Raw genomic sequence first — 22,094 nt, 5'->3', positions numbered from 1 at the left:
CAATGATATGTGTGAAGTGCTGTAGGAAGACTCAAACCTAGCAGATTTTTGCGTCGGGCTCAAAGTCACCCCAAGGTCCGTACAGTGGGCCTGGAGTTGGGCTCGCTACACCCAGATAGATCTACCGCTAATAACCCTCGGTCCTACTATGAGGATTAATGGCCTCTAGTTCCCGCCTACCCACTTACATGATCTAAGTAGTAACCCTCCTTAAGCTAACCATACCATGTATAAAAGTATCCGTAATTACTGTAACATGTATTCCACCCCCGAAGTATAAAAACTGAAAACAGTTAAGAGAAAAGGGGGGACATGAACTCACAGAAGTGCGTCTCGAAATAGTCAATCCCAATCAACCTGCTGCGTGACGACCTACACGTACTAACTTCTATTAGACGGACGACTGTGCCTTGGCTTATGGTTTAACGTTTTTGGGAAATAGTTAGACAACTATTTCGTATTTACACTTCTTAACTATTTTATAAGTATATTCCTTCCCAAGAATGGGAGTATTAATACATGTATGCTTTATATTTCCGAAAATATATTTTTAAGTCTCACTTGAAAAATATATTTTATCACTTTGTCTAAAATATTCTAACTCCAAAATATACATATTTTTCCCAAAAATATTATATTTTACTTCATATAGTATTTCCAAAATAATACTTTATCAAAATACACATTTAAGAGTATTTTCCGAAAATACATAAGTTACATTCTAAAGTTCGCGTTGTAATAACAATACCGGTGTAACTTAAATATGTATTTGTGAGGGCGTTGGTATTATTTTGGAGTCGTAGTTTCATGATATTTTCAAGTTATATTATTTTTACCCTAAAAATAATATATCTAGTTCACAAAATAATCACATAATCACACAAGCGTTTTATTATGAAATATATATTCTAAATATATATTTAACAAGTTTTATTTACGAAAATCCACCTCCGATACTTGGTTATTTTTGTAATAAAAATCATGGCGAAGTTTATATTTGAAAAACAAGTTAAAAATGCATTTATAAACATTTGTTACAAAAAAATTTCTAAGTGTTATATTTCTAGAAAAATTTCGCCAGAGTTTCCTCTGTAACTGGAGGTGGCCACGCTTACAAGCGTATCATTTTCTTTTCAAAAATTCAATCAAGCAATTTAACAATCATCAACATACAATATTTAAACATCAAACTTGACAAAACCAGCCTAAATCACAAACTCATGAACTTGAAAGTTGTGTAAAAATACGTAGTAAGTTACTAGCGTATTTAGTAGGTTTTGTTATCTTTAAAAACATGTTTAGTTTCTTAAAAACTTTATTTTTAAAGAACTTGAAGTTTAACAACTTCTTTTCATAATTTACAAAAATATTTCTTTATGGAATTTCATTGTTACACAACTGTTTACACACTAGTTTAGTTACTAAAATGCTTTTAGTTTATGTAAGATCCGGGGTTTTAACAAGACTTGCATGTTTCACTTGGTTCTTCCGAAAAACCACTTGTAGATCTTTAGATCTACTAGTTTAGAACCTTATTTTACAAGAAAAATTACATTTACTCAAGTTCATGTTTCATGGATGGAAGGTTTCATCATCTTTCACATCTTTAACACTAACATACTTCTAGTTCATGTTCTTGAACATGATCTAGTATGGTTAGATGATGATCCATCCCACTTTTAGTAACAAACAACATAAAATAATCACAACTAAACAAGATTCGCATGATTTACACAGCTAGCTTCTCTTTATCCATCATTAATCACTTATGTTCAAGACTTTATGTTATGTTCTTGTGTGTTCTTGATTTTTAACCATTAAATTTTATATTAACCACCATAAACAAGATCAAGATGATGTTTAGAGGCACTTACTACTAGCTCAAGGCTAGGGAAGAAACAAGGTATAAATGTGGTGGATAAAAGAAAATGAGAGCGGTTCTTGCACTTTCAAGATCACCCGGCTTGTCTATGAAGCTCCTTGCACCTTTGTGTATGTAAGAAATGGTTGAACAAGACTTGGAAGTGGGTGGATGATGGTGGTAGGGTGGCGGCCGTATGGTGGTTTAGAGGGAGAGAAGAGAGCTTTGATGTTGAGTGTGGAATGAAAGAGATTGGATGTCTAACATGCATACTTATAATCCAAATTTACTAAAGTCCATTGTATAATATGTTGTCTAGATACCAAACATTAGGGATTAAAATATTCAACAAAATGGAAGTGGGTCACCCCCATGGGTGACCGTCGCATGAGGGGGGGGGTATGGGTTGGGTGGTGTAAAGGCAAGTTAAGTTCTAGTTGAAATCTGAGGGTTTAGTTAGTATGTTCAAGTGTGTTTATTATTATAAAGGGTGTTAGGGTGTTCGGGGACCCTAAACTTGCTCAGAAAAGTGAAAACAATGTCTTTGGCAATATTTTATGTTCCGGGTAAAGTCCGGTTGTTTGGTTGGATGTTGATCCGTTAAAGTGCTAGGTAAAGTTATAAAGTGTCATTTATATTGTTTTTAGTGGCACAATAAATTCCCAACACTTTGGAAAGTGTCTAGTATTATTTTACCAAGTTTTTGCACTTTACTAGTTATGTTAAATGCTGAATTTCTGCATAAAGTGCAGAATTTTGTAATTAAAGTATGTTTTAGGCACTTCCGGTCACTATAACTATCACCTAGTGACGCAGTTTTATAATCCTCACCTCCCTACACTCCCTACCAGTGTAGTAATCTACTCCCGGTTCATACTAGCCTCAGAGACAATGTCTGTCTAGTGCTGGCAATGTCAGCATGTTTACTGGGTTATCCGCTCACTGTGCTAACTGTGCTTTTGTGCATCAAGTTTGTCACTATAGTTTTGTGTGTAATAAATGAAGTGACAGTAATAAAGTATGATGCATGAACATGTATGTATCAGAAAACAGAAAGCAGTTTATTCGTAATTGTAATTAAGCACAGTAATTAAGCACTAATTAAACATTAATTAATTTGTACGGATACCTGGTTTAGTGAGGGTTGTCACAAAAGCTTTGCTAACAGCAGATGCTCCAATTTACCAACAAACCCAGAGAGAGTTTTGGAAAAATGCTACCCTTGACAAACAAGGCGAGAAAGTCATAGCCATCAACTCTTCCATACAGGGTAAAACGATTCAAATTACTCCACAATCCATTTCAGAAGTCTTTAAACTCGATAATCAGCAAGGTAAAACTTCTTTTCCTAAAAACGAGTTGAAAACTGATTTTCTGGAAAGGGGTATGTAGAACAAACAAAAAGGGATACCTTACAAAAAGGTTTCTTTCCTTCTGCACCTAGGTTTTTATTTCACACTCTTTTGATGTGTGTTTTAAATAAAACAACTGCTTTTAATGAAATACCATTAAAGATCCAATGTCTGGGTTATGCCATTTTACATAATGAAAATCATAACTATTCCCAGGAGATCTTTGATGATTTGGTAAAAAATGTTGATAGCAAATCATTTCTACTTTTTCCAAGGTTTCTAAGCTACTATTTTAAACAAAAATTTGGAAAAGAAAATGAAAATTTGCTCAAACAAGGTGTTTATTTTCAAATAAATGGTTTAACACCTGAAACATTCACTAGAATGTTAACACCTACAAAAACAAAAGCAGAGGTGCCTGAGCAGAATTTAGCAGCTACCACTGCTCCTCATGTATCTGCTGTTGAGCCCACTGCTCCAGGTGATCATAGTAGCACAACCACTGCTTTGAAACCCACACCTGCCATTATCAAAAAGACCAAAAAGAAATCATCCAAAAAGCCCCCCAAACCCAAATCAAAGGCAACTCTAGAAGATGAGATCCCAGACTCACTGCCAGTGACAACACAAATGTCACTAGAAACAACTGCTGCTACTTCCTCACAGCAGATGGAAGAAAGATCTCCACCCTTGCCTGAAACTCCTCCTACATCCTCACAAAAGGATCAGGTTGTAAACACAGGGACCCCACATTATGAAGCTCTGGATCCAATTGGATCCATCTTCCTCAGTCCTGATCCTAAGGACATGTCTCTTTCAACACCCATATCTTCACCCCTCTCATTACCACAATCCATAATACCCTTGTTGCATGCAGTTGATATGGTTCAGACACACACCAGTTCCTCTCAAACACCTATTACTGAGAGTATACTCCCACAAGTGACTAGGTCTGATACTTGTACCTCTGCTATCCCAGCAACAATTGAGGAGGTTACACCCCTTGAGTTTCAAGTAACTGTTGGTGGTAATCCAAGTGAAGCAGCCACTACAAGTGTTGAACCTACAGGTTTGCATTTGGACAGTGGTTATATCAATAAGACTTCCTTGGAGGCAATTCCTTCTATAACACCTCTGAGAACCACCAGTGAGTTTGTTATGACCACTGGTACCTTCAAAAGGCTATCAAGTGCTGAAGGAAGAAGACCCCAGTACCAAGAATAAGGGGCATCAATGAATGAGTTTTGGGACTCAGTTCCTAAGTCACACATTGGTACAACCACTGTTGGTGGGGAATCAGATGATCCCATTAAATTGGGTGATGATTTACAATATCAGGAATTGACGGGGAGAATTGACAACCTTGAAACATCTGTTGTTGAAATAAAGGATATGGTGCAACAGTTGTTAAAAGCTCAAAATGCACAACCCACTGCTGTTCCAGCTCAAGCATCTGTACAACCCTCACTTGCTGCAAATGAGCTATGGAATCTATTTCAACCCTTGCTTGAAAAACAAAGACAAATGGCAAATCAGCAACACGCAATATATGTGCAAGAACTGAGAAACATGATTGAGTCAAGGTTTAGAAACACACATGCAGACATCAAGGCTATAAAAGCCCAAATGTTGAATACCACTGGCATTGCTCTTTCCAATGTTCTTTTCATTGATCAATTTCCTCCAGATAATGCCAAAAAGGGGGAGAAAATTAAGGAATTAAAGAAAAAGGGAATAGATGATGGCCTTGAACCAGAAAAAGAAAAGCAGGCTTCTAAACCATCTACCCAAACAACTGATGTAACTTCTGTTGTCTCAACAACTGATTGTACATCAGTAGTTTCAGCAGTTGTCAAAGCCATCACTTTAACTACATCACCACCCATCAAAACACCACCTGCTCAAAAGCAGAAGACATCTACTGACACATCAGTAGTTGTAATGACAACAGAGGTTGAAACACCAGTTGTTTCAACAGCTGTTTGCCAGCCATCCACCACTGCTCTCACCATTTCTACAATCACCATACAACCCAATGTCACATCACAACCAAAACCTCCTTCACCCAAAAAGCTTTACACAAGAAAAAGGAAATTTCAAGAGAATAAAGATGATATACCAGCACCTACTCCATTATCCTCCACACCTTGCAATGTTAGCAAGCCACAACCATCGAGTCCACCAACTCTAACCAAACCAGTAAATCCTGGAAACATTGTATCTGTTGCTGAAAGTTATCCACTGGAATTGGAAGCTGTAAAGGATGAGATGAAACAATTCTATACAGTGGATGATCCTTGGAAAAGAAGATTTCCTTCTCTCATTGGTTTCAGGAATCCAGTAAACATGAATGGGTATCTAAAACTCAAAGCCAGGCAAGCAGACATAAGAGCTAGAATTGAATGCAAAGATCAAGGTGATAAAGTCATTTATGAAAGAATGGAATTTTTACTCACTAAGGTCATACAAATGGAAGATTATACAAAAGACCTGAGCAAAGATATGTCAAATATGCCACCTGATGCTGCCCTACAAAAGGTAATGAGAAAGGAGTATCTTGAATTCATCATGAAAGAAAAGTTTTATCCAGCCAAAGAAGAACAATTCAGTGAATGGCCACTCATTGCACTAAAGCATGAGGTAAACATGATCAAGAGAATCAAGAATGATCCAAGCAAGAAAAGAACAGCTCCAAACTGGAGCAAGTACAAACATGCCATTGATAAACTTACTTCAGAATACAAAAGAAAGAAACAAGAGCTGGTGGATGCAAAGGTGGGAACTGCCAAAGCCATAGCAAAATGGACAAAGCAGTATACAGATGAGGCTTATGAAAGGCTAAAAAGAAGGAGAATGACAGATCCTAATTTACCAAATAAGCCTGAACACAAAGAGCCAAAACAGATCAGTGATTCTAAACCACTGTTCACTTCAGCAGATACCTCTATCATTGTGACAAACCAAGAAAAGAGGAAACTGGTGACTAATGAAGAAGAAAAAGAAAAGGAAACTGAGTACTTTAAAGAAGCCATCAAGAAAATGGATTTAAATGAAGATAGCTCAGCGAAACTTTAAAACCTTGTCAATAAGGTATTGAACAAACCTGCATCACCAAACACTTCAGCAGATATGACAGCCATTGAGCTAGATCAAAAAAAGAGGCAAGAGCAGATTGAAAAAGAGATTGCAGAAGATATAGCTGCACCAAATGATGTCATAAAAATGGCTTTCAAACAAATGTCTGCTGAAAGTTCACAATCTTCACAAGGCCAAAATCTCCAAACTCATCAAGAAATAAATCTCTCCCAAGAAACCCATTGGATTCAAAAATACTAAAATGGATGTCTGAACAAAAGACCCATGTATTGACTCTGATCAGATCAAATGGAGAAGTTAAGCACATATCAAGGGATCAAGCACTAGGCCTGGGTGTTGAAGATCTACAAGATCTCCTTGAGCTTACACTGTGTAGGGATGAGGGTGATTCAAGTTCTCTGGATTTTGAACAGGAATTTAAAAAGCAAGTTAGAGAACTTCTGATGAGAAAATAAAGATCCAAAATAATGAAGTGTTTTGGCATTATCTCTTCCAGGGGTAGATTGTTGGGATTGAACCCTACCAGAGGAACAGATAATGAAAGCCAAAACTGGTTCACATCAGTGGATTCATCATAAGCAGCTGTTTGCATTAGACTTTCCCCTTGAAAGTGGTTATAACATCTGATGGTCCTCATCCACTGTTTGTATACTACAACTGCTGTCCATTAAAGCACTGCTTGTGTACAACAACTGCTGAAGAACAAAGTGCTGCTCGTAAATCAATTGTCCTAAGTCAAGTGCTGCTAAAGACCAAAGCCTGGCTTGGAATGAAGCAGTGGAAAGAAGAAACAGTTGTTTACTTTGTTTATTGTAATAGGATCAGTGTTTAGCTAGCAGTAGTTATATGTATCAGTGGTTACAGGTTGTTAGGTTGTTAGATGTCGCTTTCATGGTGACGTCAGCTAAGATGTTTCAGTGGCTTGGTTTGCCTATGAATGTAATAGTACCCTGTACTATTACATTTGATTGATGGAGTGAGTTCTTCTCCTCTAATCTAATTCTTTCATCTTGTGCAATCAACCATGGAGTATCAGGCTGAGGGGGAGTTTAGTTTGTAAGCATGCTTTGTAATCTTTTGATTTAATTTGTAACCTTTCAATTATTTGGAAAGCATGTGTTTATCAAAACTATTTTCTTCCTGGATTGTGTTTACAAAGTTTGTGTTCATTTCCGCTGCACTTAGTCTCGATTCATATTTATTGATTTGTTTAAATTATACAAACAAACACAATTATGAGAGCCTCTGATCCTAACAATGGTATTTATGCTTCATGTTTGTTTGATACTGGAGCCGATAACTGCTTTGTGTCGTTTGAATTCGAGAAGCTCCTTAGTCGTAAGCGCTCCCATCTCCCCTCGACATTCGATGTGGAAGTCGCCACCGGAAGAACTGTCGCCGTTAATTCTGTTCTTCGTGATTGTACTCTTGAGCTCAACAATCACATCTTCCCAATCGACCTTATCCCGATGTAACTCGGAAGTTTCGACGTCAGAGTAGGCATGGACTTTCTTCGCGAAAACCATGCTGAAGTTGTGTGCTTCGATAAGATGATTCGATTCTCGCTCGCGAATGGTGATTTATTATGTGTCTATGGTGAAACTGCTTCGAAGGGTCTCAAACTCATGTCATGTGTCCAAGCTAGCAAGTATCTCCGCAAGGAATACAGAGCTTTCTTGGCCAACATTGTAGTAGCGGAGAAGGAAAAGAAAGGTAATCCGGGAGTAAACGACGTCCCCGTGATAATTGGGACACTTATCTGCCGTTAGTTGAATTCTCGTATAACAACAGTTATCATTCCAGCATTCAAATGGCACCATTCGAGGCTTTATATGGAAGAAGATGTCGATCGCCTATTGTATGGCACGAGATCGGTCACTCGCAATTAACCGGTCCTGAGCTATTGCAAGAAACGACTGACAAAGTCCTCCAGATTCGAGACAACTTGTTGAAAGCTCGAAGTCGACAGAAAAGTTACGCCGATAGACGACGCAAGCCCCTTGAATTTAACGTTGGCGACTACGTACTCCTAATGGTATCACCTTGGAAGGGTGTGGTCAGATTCGGTAAGAAAGGGAAACTAGCGCCTCAATATGTTGGACCTTTTAAGATTCTGGAAAGGATCGGAAAAGTTGCCTAAAGACTCGAACTACCGGAGGAACTTAGTAATGTCCACCCGACTTTCCATGTGTCAAACCTCTGAAAGTTCCTGGCTGAGCATGATTTAATTGTACCTCTTGACGATCTCCAAATAAACGAAACACTACACTTCGTGGAGAAGCCTGTCGAAATCATGGATCGCCAAACCAAGCAGCTAAGACGCTCGCGCATTCCTATTGTGAAAGTCCGATGGGAAGGCAAACGAGGCACGGAGTTCACTTGGGAACTCAAAAGCGACATGAAGGCGAAGTACCCGCAGTTGTTTGTTACGTGTAACACCTCGTAAAATCACGTCCAATGATGTATTGACACGTGTAATAAACTTTAACGAAGTCAAACATTGAAATTTAAGGACTAATTTTTCGAAAAATCGAAAACATTGATTATGAAAGGACTGGAAGTGTTAGTGTCACACCCCCAAAATCCACACGCGGAGTATCACCGCCTGGAGGCGTGACTGACCAGGATCAAGCCACCAATCATATTGAACAATGTAAGTAGTAAATGTAATTCAACCCACAATATGAAAGGTGTTCAAAACAAGCGTATAGTTTCGATGTTTAGCGGAAGCATAAATGTAAAACCCAACATAAGTAATAAGTTTGAATGTCATAAATGTTTAACATGGCATCCACGATCCATGTCCACAACGACTGCGCCTCCCTGTGCAAGCTCCCTGAGTACTTATTGACCTGTAAGGCATGTAACAACGAGTCAACAACAAAGTTGAGCGAGTTCACAGTTGGTTGTTTAGTTACAGTATTCGTTTCGTAATTCATATGTTCGTTTTGTAAACTATGTATCGTATTAATTCGTATCGCGGTCTCCCAGATATGTTTACGAAGATTAATGGGGGTTTCCCATGTGTCCTAGACTAGTTGTGTTTGTATTTGTATCGCGGTCTCCCAGACATGTGTGCGAAGATTAGTGGGGGCTTCCCATGTGTTACTAGTCTAGCTGTATCTATAGGTGTCCTTCCCCTAACGAGGACAGTGGTACGTATTCTAGTAGCAATGAAAGTACGAGTAATCATTCCATCCCATTCCCAACCCCGGGAATCCCATGCCTTGGTAAGAGTGTGACTCACCTTGGTTTGCTCGGCAGATAAACAAAAGGTCACTTGAGCCACTTGTGGTCAACCACGTCCTAACATGGTTACCATACAGTCAGGTCTAGGTTGAAGTAATGCACGTATGATTTTCTACACGTATACTAACAAGTTGCATACAAGTATTGATCATGGCTTACACGTATAATCATGGCAGTTAACAGTACATACGAGTTCAACAGTAGCATCACGTAAACAAACAAAGTCCAAGTATGCGGCCCAAATGGTTGGGCTTGTAACAGTATGCAAGTCCAAACAGAATGTGTGATTAAATGGTCTCGAGTCGAGACTAGAGATCTCGAGTCGAGACAGTGTGGTCTCGGGTTGTAGTCTCAACGTTCTCGAGTCGCAACTAAAGGTCTCGGGTCATGAATTCATCACTCGAGACCGGGTGGTCTCGAGTCAGGTCTCGAGTCGCAATAAGACCCGCAACCATGGTCTCGAGTCTTGTTTGTGTGCCGTTAAGGGGTGGTCTCGAGTCGAGACTGTGGTTTCTCGAGCCGCAACCCGTGTCGAGACCGGAAGATGTAACAAACTTCCTTATTTGCAGTCCATTATTTCCGTAACATCAACAAGTAACTTTGGCAGTTTCAAATCAACCAACAATCACTCAGCAATTAAGAAATCTCATTATTCTCTAATCATGAACAACAATTAAGCATTCAATCAGATCATTAGGTTAACAGTTTTGAATACTATCATGCAACCCTAGTTCTTGTGCAATATCAAACTATCATAACAACGCAACTTATATTTAAAAGAAAATCGTTAACCCATTAATCATGCACTCGGACCTGGATAACATACAAAACATATCCAATTTAATTCATGCGATCAACATCATCCAAGTTCTTGCATAACATCACTATTCCTTCTAATAATTTCGTTAATATATGATTCACATCATCAAACAAGACAGTTTTCATTATACATAATAACATCAAACTAAATGCATACACCCGATTTCATGATCACAATCTCATCAATATATCTACTAGCATGAAACCCCTAGTTAACCCCAACATAACACAACACCGATGATCATACAACCAAATGATAACAAGGCACTAACCGGAAGTGTGTGATGTGACTAATTTGATCGAGATAGGCTTCAGCTACCACCGGGTTCGGTGATGGAGGGTTGTTGCCGTCGCACAAAAGAGAGAGAAGAGGGGAGAGCTTAGGGTTTGTGTGTGTTCTTGTTTTGCAAGGAATGAGAAAACTAAACCCCTTAAAGGTTCATGTATGCGTATTAGGAGTGGGCCGAACCCATCAATGGGTTGCCCTCTTGGTCTCGAGTCCAAGTATAGTGAGCCGAGAGAGAGAGGTGTACGGCCCAAAGGGCTTGTGCGATTAGGACAAGTGTTATGCAACCAAACTTATAGTATTCACATATAATCACGTAGCACATAATATAACAACGTCGTAACATGCATTGAAATCAAGCACATCAATCAATCAAGTAGCGTTCATACAAGTTGCGTCAAAACACAAAGAAAGGTTCTGGAATACGGGTTGTCACAGTTAGCATACCTAAAATAAGTTTCTAAATAACCTCTCACGATAATTATGTTCACAAATGAGCCACTTGTTGATCGAGTGTAGCTGTTTGCGTGATTAATTAAAAGTTTGCGCGATGAAGGGTTAAAAGCGTCAACATGTTAATTCTTACCTCTGAGTGACCTTTTAACAAACCGGGAGATTCATGATATTTTATTATACTCTCAGGAATGTCAACTATTAGCCATCTAAGGTTTTTATGCCTATAAGTAAAGTTACGCGCAACTTTGCAAATTAGAGGGACTAAAAGTGTCAATATGTTTAATTATACCTCTGAATGACTTTTTAGCGAACCCAAAGTATCGTGATGTTTAATAATACTTTCATGAATGCCTAATATGGATTAGATGCGGCTTCAATGCTATTAAATGATGAGATGCGCAAGTTTGCGCAATAGAGGGACCTAAAGCGTCAACTTTTGAATCTACGCCTTTTAGTGATCACTAAAGTAAACGGGAGCGTAGTAATATTTAAGTATATGCTTGGGAATGCCCATTATGGGCCATGGAAGGCTTGGATGTCACTAAACGACATTCCGCGCTATTTTGCGCAATTAAAGGACTAATTGCGTCAAACCGCAAAAGTTTGCCGATTCGTATGGTAACGAACCTTCCGGAATATGACCATGAGTTAAACATACCCTATTTATCCTTTATATAGCTTAGATATAGGCTTAGAGGTGTTTGGCGCGCAAAAATAAACTTTTATGTCATACAGGGACTAAAAGTGTCAAAAAGTGCACAAGTTTGCACTTTCGCGCATATCTCGCATTCTGAATATCCCCGGACACCCAAAAATTTATGTAAGAACTAAAATATTTTATTTTAGTGTTTGGATTGATAAAATCCCATTCGTCGCGTAGTTTGGATCGTTTTTCGCGTCCGTTCGTGTTTCGTCATAATTCGTCGAACAACGTGACCGTAAAACCATGGGTAAGAGGTGTATGGCTCAGATTTAATCACGATTATCGAGGAATGATCCTAACGGTCCTCAAAAACCTATAAATACCCTTCCCCACTTCCTTCATAACCCACACTTGATTCTAAATTCTCTAAGTTGAAGACCTTGCTGTTTATACCTGAGAATTTGGGATCAAACCTCCTTGCTTGGACTCTTTGTAAGTGTCCTTTCGTGCTTAGTTTAATTTTTAGCGGTTATAACCGAAAGTCAAGCGTTTTCGAGAAACGTTTTGAATTTTAAAACGGTTAAGCCATTGTTCGCAACGAACATGGCTACGTGACCGTAATTAGGTAGGTGTTAAACCCTCAAAAGGGCACCTCCTAATTACCACGTTTACTTAGTTTAATTGTCGGGTCAAATAAAAGTCAAACGGGTTAGTTTTAAATAAAATACATAACTATTAATATAAAAGTCATAAAATCAGTTTTCTTACTTTAATAACTTGGTAAATATTAGTTGAACATGCCTAAGCATGATTTAACCCGACAATTCTAAGTATAGGCTCGGGTCGCAAAAGTTGACTTTTGCTTTGACTTTCAGTTCTGACCCGATTTAGCTTAGTTTAGATATGCCTTAGGATTCCATTAGGACCATATTGTAAGATAGTATAACCCTCCGAGGTTATACAACTTGGTTCCATAGAAATCCTAATCATGCATGTTTCCGTTAAATGCCTAAATGTTGACCGTTATGCCCTTTTGACCCTAAAATGAGAATTTTGAAAATGTGAGAGGACAATAATCTTTATTACTGATTTATAAACTTGTCCTTAAAATTTGACATCATTTTGAGGTCTAGATTAGGAGTTATGCTCAATAGCATAATTAGAAAACTTTTTGTTAATTAAACGGCATAATTAGCATATAGCCTATCTAAACCCAATTTTTGAAACCAAACTTTTTACCTACTAATATAAAATAATATTTTGGGATTTTTAAAGATTTTTTACTTATTTTTAGGCTGAGCATAACATAGGGTTCTAGGCTTGATTCGGTAATTGCCGGTTTTGCCCTTTTGGCTTATAAATTGAGTTTTACAAAACATTTTTACCCCAAACCTTTTGCTACTGATTTTATATGATAAATAAAATATTTTGAGCCTTCTGGAATAATAAAAACATCAGCTTTCCTTTGAAAACCCGGAAATGGCTCCAAATCGCCTTTTTAAGCGTTTTTAACGCATAGTATGTATCAAAACTATTTTAAACATATAAGGGTTGATGCCTACTGATATATTCAGTAAATTTTTATATTTTAACAGTAAGGAAAAGTTTTAAACTCAGGTTTTCAGTTTTGACCTTTTAGGCCTATGTGAAATTACCAAAATGCCCCTGCGGTGCATAGTATGGTTATAATTAATAAATTTCACATATATATGATACCCTACTGTTATAACTTATTAAATCAAGTATATTTACTGATTAAATCAGACCTGTAACTCAGAATAATATTTAATCTCTTTTATAACCTTTTAAATGACCAAAATACCCCTATGGGGCATAAATTGGTTTTAAATTCGTTTTGGGCATAATGGAAGGTATCCTACTGATATCACAACATGTCTATGGCGTGTTAACTTAGGAAACCTGTTCATGACTCATTTGGTTACCCGTTACACACTTTTCACGTTCGGATCGGCTTATGTAACTAGTTTGCATAAATTAGCCGAAACGGGTCAAACCTTATCATTTTTATCTCAAAATCCAGAATGTGTTTAGTTTACTCTTATTACACAAGTATACAAGCTTGTTGGGTTTAAACCACATTCTAATCCGATTCTCGCATAATCATGCGTTTTGAACCGTATCTTCCTTTAAAAACTGACCGGTCTAAGCTTAGGCTTAATTAAGACCCGTTAGGAATCTAATAGGTAATTAAAACCTTCGTTCCAGATTTAGGAGCCCAGTAAAAGCTATCTGTACTTGCTTGGTGGTATACGGCTGGGATAAATTGTATAAATTTGCTCAGGTAAATACTTTTAACTTATTTTCCCTTATACGGGCTTGGGGTACGGTATATAAAATACCGCTTGGTCGGGCATTGAATCTTTAATTGTATAGTGGTTAATTCATTGAAATGACCCGTTTAAATTGTTTTGTTTGCTTAAAACCTTTGGGGGGTTAATGACCATGTCCCGGTATCCTTGGCATCATTCATGAAATGGCCACGACCTAAGCACGGGGTGTAGGCGTACACCTGACAACTGCATATGTAAAAACTGGTATCCCACTTAAAGGAATAACCTTGTGGGCATTATACCTGTGGTGTGTCTATTAATCTTTAACCCGGTATACAGGCCGGGCTACTGAACGTATAAGAAACATGTCATTCTTTTACAAGTATTATATTCAAATAATTATCCCAAGTTATAAAGTCTTTTGTGCCATTTGCACTCAAATCAATTTTCATAAACATTTTCAAAATGAGTCAGTTAAATTGTATTTACCAGTGAAAACTGACGTATTTTCCAAAAAGGCTAAGTGCAGGTACTAATCGGAATAGGCTGGCTACTCCTAGCATTAATAAAGAGTCTCGTAAGCTTAAGATGCCTAAAGTCTGTTGAACAATGTTTCATTTATCTTTGATCCGCCTGTGGATCCTTTACTTTCTGTTTGTAATACTGTGATATTACTTTATATCGGTTTGCAATATATTTATCTTTTGCTTCCGCTATGCATTTAAATTGTGTTGTTTGACTATGATGATATCAACTACGTCACGATACTCCCCACCGGGCCCACCGGTAATACGTGGAAATATCGGGGTGTGACATTACGGCTTCGGTCTAATTTCGGGACGAAATTTCCTCAACTAGGGGAGGCTGTAACACCCCGTGTTTCGAAAGTCAAAGTCAAAGTCAAAGTCAAAGTCAAGATTGAAGTCAAAGGAAGAAAAGATTGCTAATTTCGATCTGTCTCTCCTTGCTCAATTCCTGTTTTGACTTCTTTGACTCATAGATTAGTCTATTTTATTTTCGCTTTAGTTGTATTATGTGGAGTATCTATTAATAATCGCATGGTAATCGCTATTTATCGCATATGTTATCGCAATCGCACTCGCAACTCGAATTATGCATTTTGGTTATTATTATACGTGTGTGTGTGCTTTATGTGTTACTTGTGCATGATTAATTTATGGGTGGTAATCAATCGAAACGCAATCGAACTCAATCGCAATCGAAACGGTATGATAATTAGTGGAGAAGAGATAGTGCAAGATATGAGTAGCTGGGATTAAAAGTAATTTGACTAGGAAACTCTAACGCATCGCAATGCTCGCAATCGAAATCGAAACGGTAAAACTAGTGGCAACGAACACTCGAATCAAGCGACTGATCGATCAGGCAACCAGCCGATCGACCAGCCGTTCGATCAGACTGCCGTCTGATCGGACACGCTGTCCGATCGGGCTGCCTAACCGAACGACCAGCTCTTTCCTCTTTGGGTAACCCTATAAATACCCCTTGTCACTTTCATACTTTCTACTTTTGGCAACTGACGTCCGATCAGCGCTTTCACCTTGCTTTTTCTCCGATTTCTCGCAATTATGGTAAGATCTCGTCCTAAATCTTGTACTTCCTTAATCTACACGCACTCCTACACCTTTCTATCTTTTAAATCATAAATTTTAACCGTGAAATCATCAAGATTCAAGGTGTTCTAGGATGACGTCATCATGTGTTCTTGAAGAACATCATGTTTTGGCCTCAATCCACCAAGAACAACTTAGATCTAACCGATTTCCACATAAACAAACAAGGATCTTTCTTAGATCTAAACATATTCACAATAAAAAGGATTGAAAGATGGTTTCCAACTTTATTTCAACTCTTTTAGACTCAATGTACTCAAAACCGGTAGAATAGGAGCTTGTGTCGACTTACTACTCATTCTTGTGGTTGTGTTGGTTCAAGATCCGTATTCTATCCACGAGGTTCACCGATTTCGTGTTAAACATGGAACACCGTCATGAACAGTTAACTGACCGGATTTGGGTGGTTCCTGTCCGATCGGGAGTACCAAGTATTGACGAGGTTTCTGTTGTTTGGCACGATATCACATCATCTCGATAAAACGTCAAGCAATCAAAACAACCAAGTGTAAGACGAACAGGTCGTCCAAACGGACTACTGTCCGAACGACCGGACAGCCGAACGACCTGCACCTTGGTCCCACTTTAATCAACTCTCAAGGGTTTTGGAACACCGAACGGATTGCCGTCCGATCGAGCTACCACTCGATCGACCGACCATCCGACTATGTGATGTTTTGAAACTTCAACACTTAAACAATTTTCAACATGTTCGATGCACAAAGGATGCCGCCCGATCGAATGACCGTCCGATCGAGTGACAACCTGCTGCAAACTTGTTCTCACTGAGGTGCCCAACCAATCGGGTTCGTTCGATCGACCGACCTGAAAGGTAGAGATACTTCAATGTTTTCAAAATACTACAACAAAAACTTCAAAAGTCAAGCCATCATACACAAACACATCTTTCCCCAAAGGAAGAAACAATCCACTCGAACGGCCATCCAACCGGATGACCGTCCGAGCGGACTACCACTCGCATGACTGGCTGTCCAATCGGATTACCATCCGATCGAACTACTATCCGACCCACTTGCACTTTGCATCGTTTTACATGTCGCTTATCGTTATGCTATCAATCTGTTCAGGCTAACCCTACTCTCTAGCGCTCCCTTCAATCCATCAATCGCTGTGAGTATACTCGATCACTTTTTGCTTTACGCACTTTTGGGTGTTACATATGTTACTTATACAAAATCACATAGAACACACTACGCAATACTTTAAACGCTAACCGCTATTGCATGTATATGTGACTGAATGAATGCTTGTTTGTTATGTTTACACATGGAATGCTGTCTACCTGCCTTAGCAACGGTAGTACTATTAGTTTGGACTCAGCACCCATTCACTCGGGGGTTGTTAAGGACAATTACCTACATGGCTCACAGTGGTGAGTATGTATCGCGAACTGCCTTGGGCAATCAACCCGCAGTCATTGGTATCGATAGGTTCATGTCGATAACTAACATGCCTCATTTCACTCTGTGTACATGCTGGTTATGCGTAATGCTTTCAAACTCTATATGTTATTATCAAACTTGTATGCTCACCTTTACACTATGTGTATTGACTTTTACTTTAACGTATGTGACATGTGTTTAAGTTGCTAGGATGCTTATTTGCACGGTGATGAAATCGATGCTAGGGAAGGTCTAGAAACCAATAAACAATTGTCTGTAATAAAAATCTAAGTTGTCGGAACAAAACAATTTGACTAGAACTTTCTGTAATAATTGTATTATCATATATGACATGGTATGGGATATGTTGCTTTAAATATCTGGTAAATATATAGTTGTTATGGAAACTTCTGGACAATCTGTTTCGCTCAGTGCCACGCCCCGATGTTACCGCCATCAGTTGGGGTGTGACACTAACCCTAATCTGAAGTGTACTCACTGTAACATGTTAGGACATACTGTTGATAGATGCTTTGAGGTTATTGGGTATCCACCTGGGTTTAAACGAAGGGTTAATAATAGTAATCAGTCTAATAAAGTCAACTTGGCTAAGAATAATAAAACTAATTATGTGGTTGGAACATCTTCATCTGTTGGTTTACCTTTTACATCTGAGCAGATTGCTAAGTTGTTGAGTCTTGTTGGATAGAAGAGTGGATCTGATTCTTAGAATCAGAATGTAGGAGGTGAGTGTTTTAATGTTTCCAACTTTGTTAGTTGTTCAAGTTCAGCAAGTTTTAGTATGAATGGGTGGATTGTTGACTCTGGGGCTAGTCAACACATGGTTAGAACAGATAAAAACTTGATTAATGTTGTGGATGTGTCTGAGTTTAATATTACGGTGGTCATCCAAATGGAACAAGTGTCAAGGTTTTAAAAATTGGTGATCTAAAACTGACTGATGATATACTTTTGAAGGATGTCTTTTATGTTCCTGGTTATTGTGTAAATTTGCTTTCTGTGTATAAGTTGTCTAAAGATAATCATGTGTTTGTTGTGTTTAATGAAACAAGTTGCTTCTTACAAGATTCCAATTCAAAGAGAATCCTGATGAGTGGTAGTCAAGATTGGGGTCTGTATTTTGTAGGAAGTACTAGTAATAATGTTAATGCTTGTTTCAATAGTTTTGTAGAATCTTTTACTTGGCAAGGTAGGCTAGAACACCCCTCAGATCAGTTTCTAGCAGTGTTAAAACAAAGTCTTAAAATCCAGTCTAGTGAACATGGTCCTTGTGATGTATGTCACAGAGCAAAACAAGTTAGGGTTCCATTTCCTTTGAGTGAACACAAGTCAAAATCAGTTGGTGATCTCATACATTTATATGTATGGGGTCCTTATAAAGTGACAAGTTATTATGGTTACAAATATTATCTAACTATTGTAGATGACTACTCTAGGTTTGTGTGGTGTTATTTTTTATCTAGTAAAACTGAAGTTTTTGAAAACTTGAAGGTTTTTTATCAGCTTGTGTTGACTCAGTTTAAGAAAAAAAATAAAATAATTAAGAGTGATAATGGAACAGAATTTGTTAATAATCAAATGGATAACTTTTATAAGACAAAGGGAATTTTACATCAAACCTCTTGTTCCTATACACCATAACAAAATGGTGTGGTGGAAAGGAAACATAGGCACCTTGTAAATATTGCTAGAGCTTTGACGTTTTAGGGTGGTCTACCTTTGAGGTTCTGTTCTGATTGTGTGCTAACTGTCGTATATCTTATTAACAGGTTTCCATCTTATGTGTTGAATGGTAGGAGTCCTTTTGAAATGATGTTTAATTTTAGACCCTCTTTGTCTCATCTAAGGAACTTCGGATGTTTGTGTTTAGTACTATTTTACATGAATCTGATAAATTTTCTTATCATGCTGAAAATGTGTATTTCTTGGTTACTCTAGTTTTAAATAGAGATATAAACTGTGGAGTTTGGATAGTAAGAAAATATTTATTTCAAGAGATATAAAATTTTATGAAAGTGTCTATCCCTTTAAGGTTAAAACTTTTGATAGCCAAGAACCTATTTTTGGTAAATAATTAAACCATGTAAATTTTTTTGAAAGTATTTCATCTGAAGCTCCTAACATACCCAATGATGAAGAGGGTACAAATGGTGCTCAAGATCCTATTAGTGATTATCAACAACTATTGTCACCCTCTGCATCAGCCCCTGTATCAGGTGTTGATACTGTTCAACAACCAGAACAGGAGAGCAGTAGTAGACAGGGTACCAATGAGGGGGCAAAGGACACTATAGGATCAAATGTTGAGACCAACCAGTCTGAGGGTAGTATAAATGTTAGAAAATCTTCTAGAAATATTTCTATACCTAAAAATTTGATGACTTTGTTGTTGAGGGTAAAGTTAGATATGGTATAGAAAAGGTTGTTAGTTATGCTAACTTGTCTTATGAAAATATGTGTCTTGTTTCTTCTTTAAATAAAACTGTTGAACCTACTACTTATAGTGAGGTTGTTAAAGATGAAAGGTGGGTTGAAGCCATGAATAGTGAAATGGAAGCTCTTTATAGGAATAATACTTGGATCTTGGTAGATCTTCCTAGAGGTAGAAAGCCTATAGGATGTAAATGGGTTTATAAAATAAAATATAAAGCTAATGGTGAGGTAGAAATGTATATGTAACACCTCGAAAAATTCATGTCCAATATTATATCGACACGTGTCATGGACTTAAAAACGTGTAAAGGATTGAATTAGAGGGACTAAAGTTGACAAACAGGGAATCTATGTGTGTAAAAGGATTCAAAATGTCAACAATGAATAAATATGTCTTTCAATAACCCTACATGATGTTTATACCCTTAAACGAATAAATCATGGATCATACGAAGCTAATTGTGAAAGAAAGTATGGAATTACAAACTACAGGGGCTAAATGTGTCAACATGTTTAAAGTATACCTCTGAGTGATCTTTTAGCAGACCCGAAGCTTTGTAATGATAAATGATACTCACAAGAATGTGTGATAAAAATTTCACAAGGTTTCGAGAAAGTATGAGAAAGTTATGACAATATTCGTATACGAGGGGTTAAAAGCGTCAACGTTGAAATTTAAGACTTTTCGGTGAACGTATGAATAATAGGGGACTAAACAAAGTTGGTTTATGACTTAATAATAAATGATACTCACAAGAATGTGTGATAAAAATTTCACAAGGTTTCGAGAAAGTATGAGAAAGTTATGACAATATTCGTATACGAGGGGTTAAAAGCGTCAACGTTGAAATTTAAGACTTTTCGGTGAACGTATGAATAACCGGGGACTAAACAAAGTTGGTTTATGACTTGGGGTTCTTAAAAGTCAAGTTTGGGGGTTTAAAGTGCAAGAAACAAGTTAAAAAGGAGTTTTGGAAGGACCAGGGACCATTTATGCAATATTGGAAACTTTGTAACCGGATCAGGGTACCCACACGGGGCGCGTAAGATCCTTATGGATCCTTACGCGGGCTGCAAGAGACCTGCAGATGCAGAAAATGTGCATAGCTGCCTGTACAGCCGGTTTAACCGACTTAGAAGCCTGGTTTTCAATACTTGGAGCTTGTTTGATGGTTTTAAAAGGTCTAGTGACACTTGTAATGATCCCATAACAATCCTAGACTTGTTTGGCATGATCAAATTGATCCAAGAAACCTATATAAAGGCCATGAACTTGGGTTCTTGATTGCTCATTCACTTGTTAACTTCACAACCCACTTCTTGGAGGTTCCTGGAGCTCAAGCATCTTTCCTAGTGATCATTAGTTGTGCTTAGGACTATTGTAAGTATGCTTAACCTCCTTTAATTCAGTTTAGCTTAGTTTTTTTAGCGCTTAGTCAAACCGTCGTAATTAAGGTTTGACTTCGTCATTAATCTTAATTACTCCAGTCAAATTTCATTTTGAAAGTACCTATGAGTTGGTAATTATGTGGGCATTAAACCCTTAAAAGGTCACCCTCTGATTCCCACTCTAATTAGGTCAATTGTCGAGTCAAACTTGATTATAAAAAGTCAACAGAAAGCTAAATTTCAAATAAATGCATAATTAGCAATGTAGAAGCTATGCAACCTGTTTTGACAATAATATAACTTGGTAATTAATGTAAGAACATGTCTAAACATGTTCAACTCGACAATTTTCAGTTTAGGCTCGGTTTGGAGCCGAAAGTCGCATAGTTTGACTTATACTTTGACTTTCAGGTCTGACCCGTTTGAGCATGGTTTAGGAATGACTTAGAGCTTTAATAGGACCAAGCTGTCTATAAGTATAACCCTCTGTGATTATACAACTTGGTTCATTATTTATCCAATTTATATGCATGTTTCCGTTAATCACCTAAATGTTGACTATTATGCCCATATGACCCTAAATCATGAATTTTGAAAATGTAAAGAAGTAGAAACCTTAGGTACTGATTTATAAACTCGTACCTAGAATTTGACATCAGTTTGAGGTCTAGATTAAGAGTTACGCTCAATAGCGTAATTAGAAAGCTTTTTAGTAATTAAATGGCGTAATTAGCATATAGCCTATCTAAACCCAATTTTTGATACCAAACTTTTTACCCACTGATATAAAACAATATTTTGGGATTTTTGGAGATTTTTATTTATTTTTAGGCTGATCATAACCTAGAGTTCTAAGCTTATTTCGGTAATTGTCGGTTTTACCCTTTTAAGCTATAAAATGAGTTTTACCAAACCTTTTGACACCAAACCTTTTTCTACTGATCTAATATGATAAATAGAATATTTTAAGCCTTCTGGAATAGTAAAAATATCAGCTTTCCTTTAAGAACCCGGAAATAGCTCAAAATCGTCATTTTAAGCGTTTTTAAGCGTTTTAAACGCATAGTATGTATTAAAACCATATTAGATATATAAGACTTGATACCTTCTGATGTTTTAAGTAAATTTCTATACTTTATCAGTAAGTAAAAGTTTTGAAGT

Source organism: Helianthus annuus, chromosome 13, assembly GCF_002127325.2.
Source record: "Helianthus annuus cultivar XRQ/B chromosome 13, HanXRQr2.0-SUNRISE, whole genome shotgun sequence".
NCBI classification, from domain to species: Eukaryota; Viridiplantae; Streptophyta; class Magnoliopsida; order Asterales; family Asteraceae; genus Helianthus; species Helianthus annuus.
Note: the sequence above shows the minus strand (reverse complement) of the source record.